Source organism: Typopeltis vanoorti, chromosome 18 (assembly GCF_054136105.1).
Source record: "Typopeltis vanoorti isolate ZY-2024b chromosome 18, IOZ_Tvanoo_1.0, whole genome shotgun sequence".
NCBI classification, from domain to species: Eukaryota; Metazoa; Arthropoda; class Arachnida; order Uropygi; family Thelyphonidae; genus Typopeltis; species Typopeltis vanoorti.
Window position 1 is genome coordinate 38,122,986 of NC_143566.1, and position 12,748 is coordinate 38,135,733.

Below are 12,748 nucleotides of genomic sequence, written 5' to 3' on the forward strand. Positions count from 1 at the left end.
ATTCTTTTTCAGTTATTTCCTTTTCATTTTCATTAAATGTTTGCCAGTTGTCTTTTTTAAAATATTTATCTGTCCACAATTCTGTGTAGTAATTTAGAAATTCTTCTAATATCAATTCATTGTTTAATTTTATGTTTTCTTTAGTATCTGCATTTAGGTGTTTCAAAATCTTATATACACTATTTATATATAGGAAATATCATAAGGTGCAAAAAAACTTTCCAGCTTTTTGAATCCATTCTCTCCAAAAGAAAGATCCGGGTCCATATTGGTGGAAAAAAGAGCAGGCCCAGATTCCTTCACAACGGTCTCCCACAGGGCTCTGTGTTTTCCTCTTTACTCCTTAACATCTACGTGTACGACTTACCACAAACTAGCTCAAGCAAGTATATGTACGCTGATGACCTAGCGATCCTAGGAGGTAGATTGATGTATACCTACATCACTCTACCTCCCTGCAGCAGAATATTGTGCCCCTGATGCATATGATTGATGTATACCTACATCAATCTACCTCCTTTGCCAACCTGGAATCAACCTGAACATCCTGGAAGAGTACTTCAAGCAGTGGTACTTGAAGCCAAATCCAACAAAAACTGTGTCCATAGTATTTCACCTGAACAATGCAGAGGTGAATCAACACCTCAACCTTTCCGCGGAAAAATGGTAGAACACAAGCCTCGCCCGAAATACCTTGGAGTGAGCCTGGACAGAAGCCTAACCTATAAAAGGCACATCACCAATCTGTCCAACAAAATTAAAATGAGAAACAATATCATTTCAAGGCTTGCTGGAACAACCTGGGGTTGTGGTGCAGAAGTCTTAATGTCGCCTGCACTAGCCCTTGCATTCCCTATCTATCCATCTATCCCAATGGCTTTAACGGGCCTTTAAGGCCCACAACCTTCCAAGCATGCTTGGATTTCGTAACCGAAATACGAGGATAGAATGGTCACTCCTATGCCTCAAGGTATTCTTGGCTGTATCTGTGTGTGTTCATGAGGCTGGTTTGCCTGCTTGCGGGATGAAAAACGCCAGATAAACTGCCTAGCATTCCCTGCGGCAGAATATTGTGTCCCTGTCTGGGAAAGAAGTGTACACACTAACATTACACACTCAGCTAAACTCTACCATGCGCACAATTAGTGGGACAGTGGGAAGCATCCCTCTCTCCTGGATGCATGTCCTATCTAACATTGCTTCACCAAACATACGGAGAAGACAAGCCTCGATTAAAGAATTTAATAAAGCAATGAGCAATCCACTTCTGCCCCTGCACCAGACACTCATAAATCCACCTAGTCTTCGTCTAAAATCTAAACAGCCTTTCTGGTCCATGGACGAATTCTCTTCAGCTGCCCTGCCATCAACAACTAACATGTGGAGAGAATACTGGTCCAACAATCTCCCAACAAACAGCTTCCTGGTAGAAGATCCCTGTGCTCTGCAGCCTGGTTTTGCTCTTCCTATCAACAGGATCAGAACTAACCAGGGTAGATGTGGCTACCTACTACATAAATGGAGGTTGTTAGACCACCCTTATTGTGATTGTTCTCCTGTGGCTCAGACAATTACTCATATTGTGAATGACTGCCCAAGGAGTCAATTTCAAGCTGGTGCCCTACAAGACATCCACAAGGTAATGGATGAGGCCTTGGATTGGCTTTCCAGACTGGACATTGACCTGTAGCTGGTCTGTATTACTTTTTTCATAAGAATAAATAAATAAATGTGCATTATGGTATGCTCTTCACCGTCATTAAGTCTTACTATGTTCCCATTAATAAACAACAATATAATCAATAACGTTCTTATTTCTTGCATCTTCTCAATTTGTGCACTTATCTTTATGTTAGGACATAGTATTAGCCATAATAGTCCATATTCTGAACAAAACTCTAGCAGATACTTTATTATTGTTAACTCTGCTCTCTTTTTCCAATTTTCCAAAAACATTTCTATAACTGGTATTCATTTCTTACTTTGCTATTTAAATCTCCAACAAGAACAAACTTTTTTTTTCTTTTTTTTTTAATTTTAGCACAAAATAAGTCATTTCCATTTTTTGACATTTGCCAAATATCACTCTACTTGAAAATGCTTACCATTTAAAAAATTTATCTTCATGTTAAGTATTAAATACATAGCAGCCACACCTTTATTTCCTAAATTACATCTTATACTTATTATTTCATAGTTTCCCTGTTGTGATCGTCATTACAATAACACCAGTTATGTTGACATGCAAATGACAAATATATCCCACTATGTAGGTAGGATTACTTGTCCTACTGCAGCATTAATTATAACGTGAAGCTAAGTTATACAGATATGATAGACCATTCAGTCTAACACAGAAAAAAGGAAAATGAAAACATCTGCTTATTTGGCTATATTTTTATGTTTTACAAAAATAATATGCCCTTCAAGAAATGCACTGAATATTATGATAATACTACATAATTAAGTTAATATTATTACTAGTTTCCAATCAACAATTTTATTCCAAATTAATCTGATTGCTGCAGGTCTTCAGTATTGTCAGATCTTACATTGTGGTCTTTCTCAGAATATTTTTCTTATTATTCTCAACAGAAGACATTCATCATAAAGATGCCTAAATTTGTCAGGCTGAAGTTTAATGGAGAAAAATATTACTGTTTCTGTTTTTTCCATTTTTTTTCTCCATGGTTTCCTCAGTGTATTCTTCTCTATTAAAATTCAACTGATGTAGAAGAAATGAATATGTGGAGTGTCTGATGATAGAAAAGACAGGTATATAAGAGGAATGGCCTGCACTTGAATGGATTTGCCATCAGCAAATGGAGAATTTATTTAATGGAGTGAAACCTAATGCAGGGAGTCAAGGAAACTAAATCACCACAGGATGAATGTTAAAAACGAGCATGTAAAATTTAGCTATGGTATGCATGTGACAAAGTGGTGGAAAGATATGCCTTGGGTTTGGACTTTTTGAATTTATCTATGGAGGGTAAAGGGAAAATTGTCCAACTGGACCAAGCAGGCCATAGATGTAATATACAAAAGAGCCAGAATGTCACTTATGTCTATACACAAATGCCAGGAACAGGAACATCAAGAAGATATTTGCTGCTTTAGTGAATATATTTTGGCATATTCAAGATTACTGGCATTAGCAAAACCTGGTTCTCCAAGTCATGTGGTAACTGGAATCAAGTGTCAAAGGTATAGCATTTTTAGACAGGACAAAAGAGATATTACTAATGATATCTGAGGATTTGAGTCCAGTTAAGATAGATACTCATGAAAGCAATAATATCAGTTAATCAAAAAATTTTGTGCGGTTTTTGGTAGAGTTCGCTGCAATGACTTGTTTTATTTTGTAGTGGTTTGAAGAGAGCAATTTTTTTAAAGTGCATCATAAGGCACAGAAACGTGTCAATCAATTGGTGCATACTCTTTTTCTGTGACTTTGAACCCTTTTAAAATGTTGGTTGAACCTGGTGTAATTTGGGATTGTTTGCTTTACGAATTTAAACTCGGTTCGAAGGCTTCAGAAGCATAAGATATGTGTAGCATTTGGAGAAGTTGTGGTAGCAGAATGCACTGTGCAGAAATGGTTTAAAAATTTTATTTCTCATGATGAATCACTTGAAGATGCACCACATTCAGAAAGACCCTCAATTATTGATAGTGAAGAATTATGTGCTGCTATTGAAAATAATTCTACATTAACATGTCAATAACTTCCACAAATGTTTAACATGAGTGGTGAAACAATTCGTTTATACTTGCATCAACTAGGAAAATCATGGAAGCTAAGCAAATGGGTCCCACATGCATTATCAGATGACAATAAACTTCAAAGGCTATCACAATTTGTTCTTCATTTCTTTCATGTCATAAAAATGAGCCTTTTTTTGGATTATCTGCTCACTTGTGATGAAAAATGGATCTTGCACTCTAACAGGAAGCGAACTTATCACTGGTTGTCACCAAACAATACAGTACCACACACTTAAAAGGCACTGCTTCATCCTCAAAAGACTATGCTTTGTGTGTGTGTGTGTGTGGTAGACTGAAGCCGGGATTGTCCGCTATGAGTTTCTTGCTGCAGGCCTAACAATTACAGTCGCGATCTACTCGATGCAACTTGAGCGTGTGCAGGATGCGTTACTTCAGAAATAGCCAGGACTAGTTAATCAGAAGAAAGTGCTATTCTTACAAGGTAATGCAAAACATCAAATTGCAAAACTTACCCTTGAGAAGATTTGTGCTTTAGGATGGGAGATACTCCCTCATCCTACATATTCTCATGACATTTCCCCAAGCAATTACACCTTTTTTTGGTGCTAGACAAGCACATGTGAAATAGACAGTTCTTCAATAAAACAGAGGTTGAAGAGGAGGTTGCTAGGTTTATTACTTCTAAAGACAAAACATTTTATAAAAGCGGAATTTACAAACTTGTAGATTATGAAGGTGCTTATTTTAATGAACAAAACATTTTATGAAAATTTCTGCAGTTGTTTAATTTTTATTAGAAAAACTGCATGAACTTTTTTGGTTATCTGATGTTACATGTAGCAATGAGAGTGAAGCTATCTGGCATGAAGTGGATACTAACAGAAGGAAAGATATGGTGGGATAAATTAAAGAGGCCAAGAAATTATATTCTTGTTGAAAGTTTATTTTTCACTTGGTTAGACTATAATAAATTTAGTTTAATCCTTTATCCAAGTGTGAGCAAACAAAGTTTGTGGCTGAAAATATCTTCAGGACTGAGGTAAGGTAGTACAACACCGGGAAACTCAGAGCAAAGGTCCTGAAGATATTTTCAGGTGCAACTTTGTTCGCTCACACTTGGATAAAGGATTAGAATTAAATTTATTAAATTATATTCTTGGTTTAATCCTTTATCTACGTGTAAGCAAACAAAGTATGCGTGTGAAGTAACTTCACGACTGGGCAACTTGCATATAGAGGCTAATGACTTCACATCACTTGCTTTAGTATCGCAAAGCACATATCCTTACAGACATGTATAATGCTATGCATTATGGGAAGGGTCACTACCCAGACTGGTTTTGATCTTTACTGAGCTTTCATCAGTGGGAGCCAGACCCAGAAGTGATACTAAGTTGAAGTAATGCAAAAGTCATATTTCCATATACAAGTAGCTAAAAGATGTCACACCTTATTACTAAAATACTCTGGATTATTAATATTTTAGTAATGAGGTGCGACACCTTTTCAGTCAGAAGTGCCTTAGAAGCATGGAATGTTAGTTCCATGCTTCTAAGGAGTGCTCACAAGCAATAGGTTGATTTGGAGGAAAATTGCTGATAGAAGATTAATACTAATGTAAACTCAAGCATGGAATACTGTCATAGTAACCTGAACATCCCCTTGGGAGTACATATCAGGAAATTGATGATGATAAGTGAGATGGATAACAGGAATGGATATGCTATAATACTGTCCTAAGTATAAAAGACATGTGTAATGCTAAGCATTATGATAAGACAAAAAAAATTATGCTGGTGTAATTTTTGTCTAGTGAATAAACTCTGTGGAATATAAGATTGGAATACAAATGAGTGACTTTGATAAGTAGGTGAACGTGAAACAGGTATCAGAAAGTGGTATACGGTAAGTGCGAATCTTCCAAATTTTAGTTCATTTTGATAAAATAATGAATACTACTGTGTTTAGAATAATTGTAATCCTTTGTTGGCCTGGTCGGTCGAGAGGTGAGTGTGCCTGCTCTCTAAACCAACAGGCTGTGGACTCAAATCCCACTGTGGACATGGATGTTTGTGATTATCTTTAGGTGGGGATAAATTTCATTGCCCAGTGTGAGACAACTGCTCCACTTACTGGAAGCCTGAAGTAGCTTGAGAAAGTTTCATGTTTTGTCTCTAGAGCAGAGTTTCTGGACTATGTAAAAAAAATTAATGAAAATTACAAAACAATATATAAAATTGAGAAAGTTTCATGTTTGGTCTCTAGAGGAGTTTCTGGACTATGAAAAAAATAAATAAATTAAAACTACAGAACAATATATAACATTGATAAAAATAGGAAAAAATATTTATCTTTATCCCCCCCACCACCACAGTATAAAATGTACTATGCGTTTTCTAATAACCTTTCATGGGCAGGAGCAACATAAACACACACACACACACACACACACACTAATTTCCTCCAGCTGTTTTCATCTTTATATTAAGGTCATCATCTGAAGTGTGTGTGTGTATATATATATATATATATATATATATATATATACACATTTTTTTTTTTAAATAACGAAACCTGTGGTGAGATCATAATTAAAAGCAACACACGTATTAACCACAGTGAAAATTATTTAATTGTAAATATTTCATCCTAAGTATCTTAGGACATCATCGGTACAGTAGTTTAAACAATAATAGGAATAACATACAGTTAGGGTGCATGATTACAATAGAATCTCATTAAACGTGCATAACGTGTTACAGAAGTAGAAAAAAAAAAAAAAACTAATAATAATTATTTTACACAATTTTGTATGACAATTTCTCATACTTTATAAATAGTAAGAACGTCGTTGCAGTTTAAATTTGATCTGTGTAGTAGGGCTTCAGAACTTTCTTTATATAAAAACTTCTGAACAGACCCACCTGTCTGTCCAAAGTAAGACAATTTGCATGAGCATGCCAGGCAACATCAAAGGTTTAAAAAGACGAATGTGGTCTTGATGTTCCGAGATTCATTTCTGAACAGACCCACCTGTCTGTCCAAAGTAAGACAATTTGCATGAGCATGCCAGGCAACATCAAAGGTGAGAGTTTGTCCTTAGGAGAAGGTAACAAGTTGTAAATTTGGTTGTTAGGTTTGTAAGTATTGGCAAAATTGTATTTCATCATAATTTTAGAAAGACGTTTGGAGATGCCTTTGACGTAAGGTATGGGAATCCTATGGATTCATGTCTGGATTGATGTGTGCGAAAGTGACTGAGGATTTTTTTGAGTTGTTTTAGTATTATATCCATTTAGGATGGCTGTATTTTTGATTACTTCTAATTCTTGGTTTAGAGATTCTTCAGGGGAGCAGAATTTGTGTGCTCTGGAAACTAGTGATTTAATAATGCCAGATTTCTGAGATGGATGATGAGCGGAAGAATTGTGAATGTAGGCTTGCGAAAGACAGACGTGGCGATGGAACCGTCTTCTTTTCTTTGAATGTGTAAATCCAAAAAGGAGATACCTTTTTGGATTTACAAATACGTCATCGACATATCTTAACCAAATTTTTGGTTTGGGTTCAAAAGTGAATATTTTTTTCTAACGTAAAGTTGATGCAATGATGAAGAAGGTTAATTTTATCTAGAAACAGTCGTAATTCATGTCCGGGATGATCCCAGACTGCAAATACGTCATCGACATATCTTAACCAAATTTTTGGTTTGGGTTCAAAAGTGAATATTTTTTCCTCAAGGTGTTCTAGAAACAAGTTTGCTAGGTTTGGTGATAAAGGAGAATCCCATTGCTGTTCCTTCTTGCTTGTAAATTTGACCTTTCCAGGTGAAGTAACCTGATGCAATAACAAACTGGAACAATTCAACTATATCAGACGGAAAATTTTTGAGTTAGTAATTCTATTGTTTCTTTATGGGGAATATTCTTGAAGAGGGAGACAATGTCGAAGCTGATTAACAAATTAGTTTTTGACAGTTGAATGTCTTTCATTTTTGTGTTAAACTCTGTAGAATTTTTGATTGAAGAGACTGAGTGGCCTATGTGAGGACGGAGAAGGTTAGATAAGAATCTTGATAACTTGCAAGTTGGACTGCTAATACAATCTACGACGGGTCTGAGTGGAATATTAGTTTTGTGTAGCTTAGGTAAGCCATAAATTCTAGGAGGTCTGGCACGGTATGTCTTAAGTTTTTTGATTGTTTCTTCATCTAAGGAGGAAGTTCCATTAAGTAGTTTATTTAATTTTCTGAGTTGACGTTTTGTAGGATCATAATCCAATCTGGTGTAAGTATTACGATCTCGAAGAAGTAAATTCATTTTTCGGTCATATAAATTGGTATCAAGAACCACAGTGGTATTTTCTTTATCAGCTCTGGTAATTATTATGTTTTTATTACGTTTTAAGGATATAATAGCTTTCAATTCTGATGGTGGGATATTTACTTCCAAAGGTTTGGCATTGTAGATCACTTTAGCTACCTCAAAACGAAGTCTGTTGGCTTCAATACTGGAGAGATGGTTGATGTTTCTTTCTATATTATGTATGAAGTCTAAATATGGGAAACATTTCGGTGAAATCACAAATTTATAGCCTCTTGCTAGAACATTTAATTCGTCTGTTGTTAGTGGATAGTTAGATAAACTGACTACCCATTTTTCCGTTGGTAATTTGTTAGTGATCTTTTTTGATCGATTTAGTAGATTAAGGTATTTATTATGTAGAGCACTATTGCTTTTATCAAAAGCAAGAAGAAGGAACAGCAATGGGATCTCCTTTATCACCAAACCTAGCAAACTTGTTTCTAGAACACCTTGAGGAAAAAATATTCACTTTTGAACCCAAACCGAAAATTTGGTTAAGATATGTCGACGACGTATTTGCAGTCTGGGATCATCCTGGACATGAATTACAACTGTTTCTAGATAAAATTAACCTTCTTCATCATCGCATCAACTTTACGTTAGAAAAAAAATCTCCAAGGGTATCTCCTTTTTGGATTTACACATTCAAAGAAAAGAGGGTGGTTCCATCGCCACGTCTGTCTTTTGCAAGCCTACATTCTCAGGTCGCTACATTCACAATTCTTCCGCTCATCATCCATCTCAGAAATCTGGCATTATTAAATCACTAGTTTCCAGAGCACACAAATTCTGCTAATCTGAAGAATCTCTAAACCAAGAATTAGAAGTAATCAAAAATACAGCCGTCCTCCTTATCATCATCATCATCAAATTCCTGCATTTACCCTCAAGGGGTGTACAGGATATGATACTACTGCATGAAAAATTTACATCATTACTAACTTCCTATCTACAATTTTCCTCCAAATCAGTCTGTTACTTGTCAAGATTCCAACATTATCAGATCTTATATTTCTATCGTCTAAGGCACTTTGTACCGTATCAATCCACCTATATCTTGGTCTTCCTCTGAGTCGTTTTCCTGCCAACCTGGCGGAGAACACTTGTTTTGCTAATCTTTCCTCTCCCATTCTATTTAAGTGACCATACCACCTGAGATTAGCTCTGCTAATGCATTCCTGGATGCTGACAATGTCAAGTTCTTTCCTAATATCCTCATTTTTAATATGATATTGCCATTGATGCCATCTGTTCACGCCTCTAATCTTTCTCAGGACTCTCATATCTGCGGTCTCTAGTCTTTGGTCAAGTGTTTTACTTCTGATGCAGCTCTCAGATCCATAAGTTAAAATTGGTTTGAACACTGTCTTGTATACAGCTAATTTAGTGTTCCGACTAATTTGTCTCTCTTTCCATATGAATTTATTCATTTGACTTCCCACCATAACAGCTTTGCTAATTCTGTTGTCTATTTCTATATTTAATTTACCATCTTCAGTAAAAATCGTGCCTAAGTAACTGAAATGTTTTACTTGTTCCACAGGTTCTCCATTCACAACATAGTTGACATTTTCAATGATTCTGCCTATTTTCATTGTCTTTGTCTTTTTAATGCTAACCTTCATACCATATCTATAACAACAGTTATTCAATTTAGTAAGAGAATCTTGCAGACTTGTAGCGGATTTATTTAGAAGTATAACATCATCCGCATAAAGCAAAGAGCTGACATTAACATCTCCAATTTTTATATCAGGTTTAATACCACTTTCCTTCATAATGTGATCCATATAGATAATGAATAACAGAGGGGATAATGTACATCCTTGTCTTATACACCAGATTTAACATTAAACCATCTTCCTGTATTTCCTTCAATTCTAACTGCTGACTTACAACTCAAATAAAGACTAAGTATTGCTTGATATAATGCCCCATTGAAACCATATAACTGCAGCGTACTGAATAGCTTCTCTCTTGGCACCTTGTCATATGCCTTTTCCAAATCGACAAAACTTAAATACAGATCTTTGTTATATTCCCATGCTTTCTCGACTATTTGTCATAAAGTGAAGATCTGATCCTGACAGCCTCTATTTGGCCTGCATCCAGCTTGTTCTTCACCAAGCTTTTCTTCCACAATTCTTCTCAACCGTTCCTCAAGTATACTTGCATAGATCTTGCCAGGAACACTCAGTAGGGATATACCTCTGTAATTCTCACATTCAGTTTTATTTCCCTTTTTATATATGGGTACTATGAGAGCTCTACTCCAATCATCGGGAATTCGTCCCTCAGTCCAGGCTTTCGGAACTATGCAGTGCAGCCACTGTAAGACTTTTATACCACCATACTTCAGCATTTCTAGTCAAATATCATCTACTCCTGCTGCCTTTCCACATTTCAAGCCTTTGATGGCTTTTTCTACTTCAAGTATGGATATGTATTCCTGACTGCATGCCTGGTCAGTGTTTTTTTATCACCGTGCTGTCGTCACTGCTTGTTTCATTTAGTAGTTTTTCAAAGTAATTACTCCATACTTCAAGGATATCTTTTTCTCCTGTTTTCATGTCACCTTTATCATCTCTAACTCCTTTTACAGCACTCTTTCCTCCATTCCTAAGCTTCTTCAACAACCTCCAGAATATTTTGCCACCTTTTTGATATTTATTTTCTATATTCTTGCCAAAGTCCTCCCATGACTTTTGTTTAGCTAGTTTTACACAATGTTTAGCTTTGTTACATTTGTCTCTGTATTCTGTAAGAGTAAAAGCTGACTTATTTTCCAGGAACTTTTGATATGCTTTCTTCTTTTCCTTCACTGCCTCTTTAACTTCCTGTGTCCACCAGGGAGTTCTGATTTTTTTTTATCGTTGCACACAACCTCACCACATGCCTCTCTGGCAGAATCAATCAATGTTTTCTTCAGAGTTTGCCACTGAATCTCCAAGGTTTGATTCCTGTTCTCGAACTCTTTCATTTTCTTTTCAATAATCTTTGTGTATTTTAGTCTACAGTTCACATCTGAGAGCTGCTCAACTTTTATTCGCTTTAAAACTTTCTTACATGTTATTCTTTTCAATATGAAATTCAATTTTATCCTGCTCAAGACTAAATAGTTATCACTTCCAATTTCAAATCCTGTGTACACTCTGGTGTCCTGCACAAGGGAGAAAACATCACTATCAACAATAACATAGTCAATGAGACTTTTCTTATTCCTAGCCTCTTCTCTCCATGTGAATTTGTGCACATTTTTATGTTGGAACGTGGTGTCAGTAATAACCAGTCCATGTCCTGAGCAGAAATCCAACAGATATTTGCCATTATTATTAGCTTTGCTCTTTTCTCCAAATTTTCCCAAAATATTTTTGTATGTCTCACAATCATTTCCTACTCTGCTATTTAGATCCCCAACAAGGACCAACTTTTCCTTTTTCATTGTGTCAGTTGCTTTTTCTAAAGCATCAAAAAATTCCTCCACTTCTACCTTAGTAGAACCTTCTGTGGGACCATAGGCACAATAAGTCTCATTGTCCAGTTCCCCATTCTCATATTTACCCACATTACTCTACTTGAGACTGACTGCCATTCAAGAAGATTAGCCTCATATTTTGTGTTGAATACTATGGCTACTCCTTCTTTTCCTCGATTGTCATTGCCTGAATATAACATTTTGTATTTATTGCTCAGAAAGATCTCACCAGTTTTTGTCTTTTTTGTTTCAGTCACCCCTATTATGTCAATCTGGTACTTATCTAATTCCTCAGCTAGCTCCATTTCTTTGCCATTCAGGCTTCTTACGTTGATGGTAGCGATCTTTAACTCTGGTGATGTTGAGTTGGGGTTTGTTTTCAGATTTGTTCCAGTAGCTGACTTTTCGCTGTTCGCCCTGGTTCCCTTGCGACAACAACGGGGGCCTTGTTTAACAGGGCAATGCCCCAGCTGGCATGAAATTTTGTCATGTTGTACCATCATTTCTTATTTTGGTTTAACCAATGAGAATAGAATTTGGTCGGCTAAATCCCAAATTGCCAGCCCATCCTCATTTGTTCAGTATCAAAGTAGATATCCAACAGGGTGCACCACGAGAAGGTGAGGATTGGACATTAGGTCAGAAGCCCTGGTCGGTTCTCCGCATTCCTTTAAAGGCTATGTGGAGGTCTCCTCTCAGTTATACAGCTTTGACCCTTAAGCACCCCCAGTCCTAAATGGATATAATCCTAAAACAACTCAAAAAATCATCAGTCACTTTCGCACACATCAATCCAGACAAGAAGTCCATAGGATACCCATACCTTACGTCAAAGGGATCTCTGAACGTCTTTCTAAAATTATGAAGAAATACAATTTTGCCACTACTTGCAAACCTGTCAACCAAATTTACAACTTGTTACCTTCTCCTAAGGACAAACTCTCACCTTTGATGTTGCCTGGCATTTATGAGATTCCATTCTCAGGCAAATTGTCTTACTTTGGACAGACAGGTAGATCTGTTCAGAAATGCATCTCAGAACATCAAGACCACATTTGTCTTTTTAAACCGCAAAAATCTAGCCCCTCTCAACACAGAATTGAAAATCCAAGCCATAGGATCCATTGGGAAAAGTCTAAACTTTTACATAGATCTTTATATAAACATGAACGTTTACATA

General features: G+C 36.2%; 1 protein-coding gene across 3 annotated transcripts in view; it reads right to left on the bottom strand.

Moving 5' to 3' along the window:
* The window catches only part of Pcif1 (Phosphorylated CTD-interacting factor 1), a 300,185-nt gene that overhangs the window by 142,904 nt on the left and 144,533 nt on the right, over positions 1 to 12,748 (bottom strand). The window lies entirely within an intron of this gene.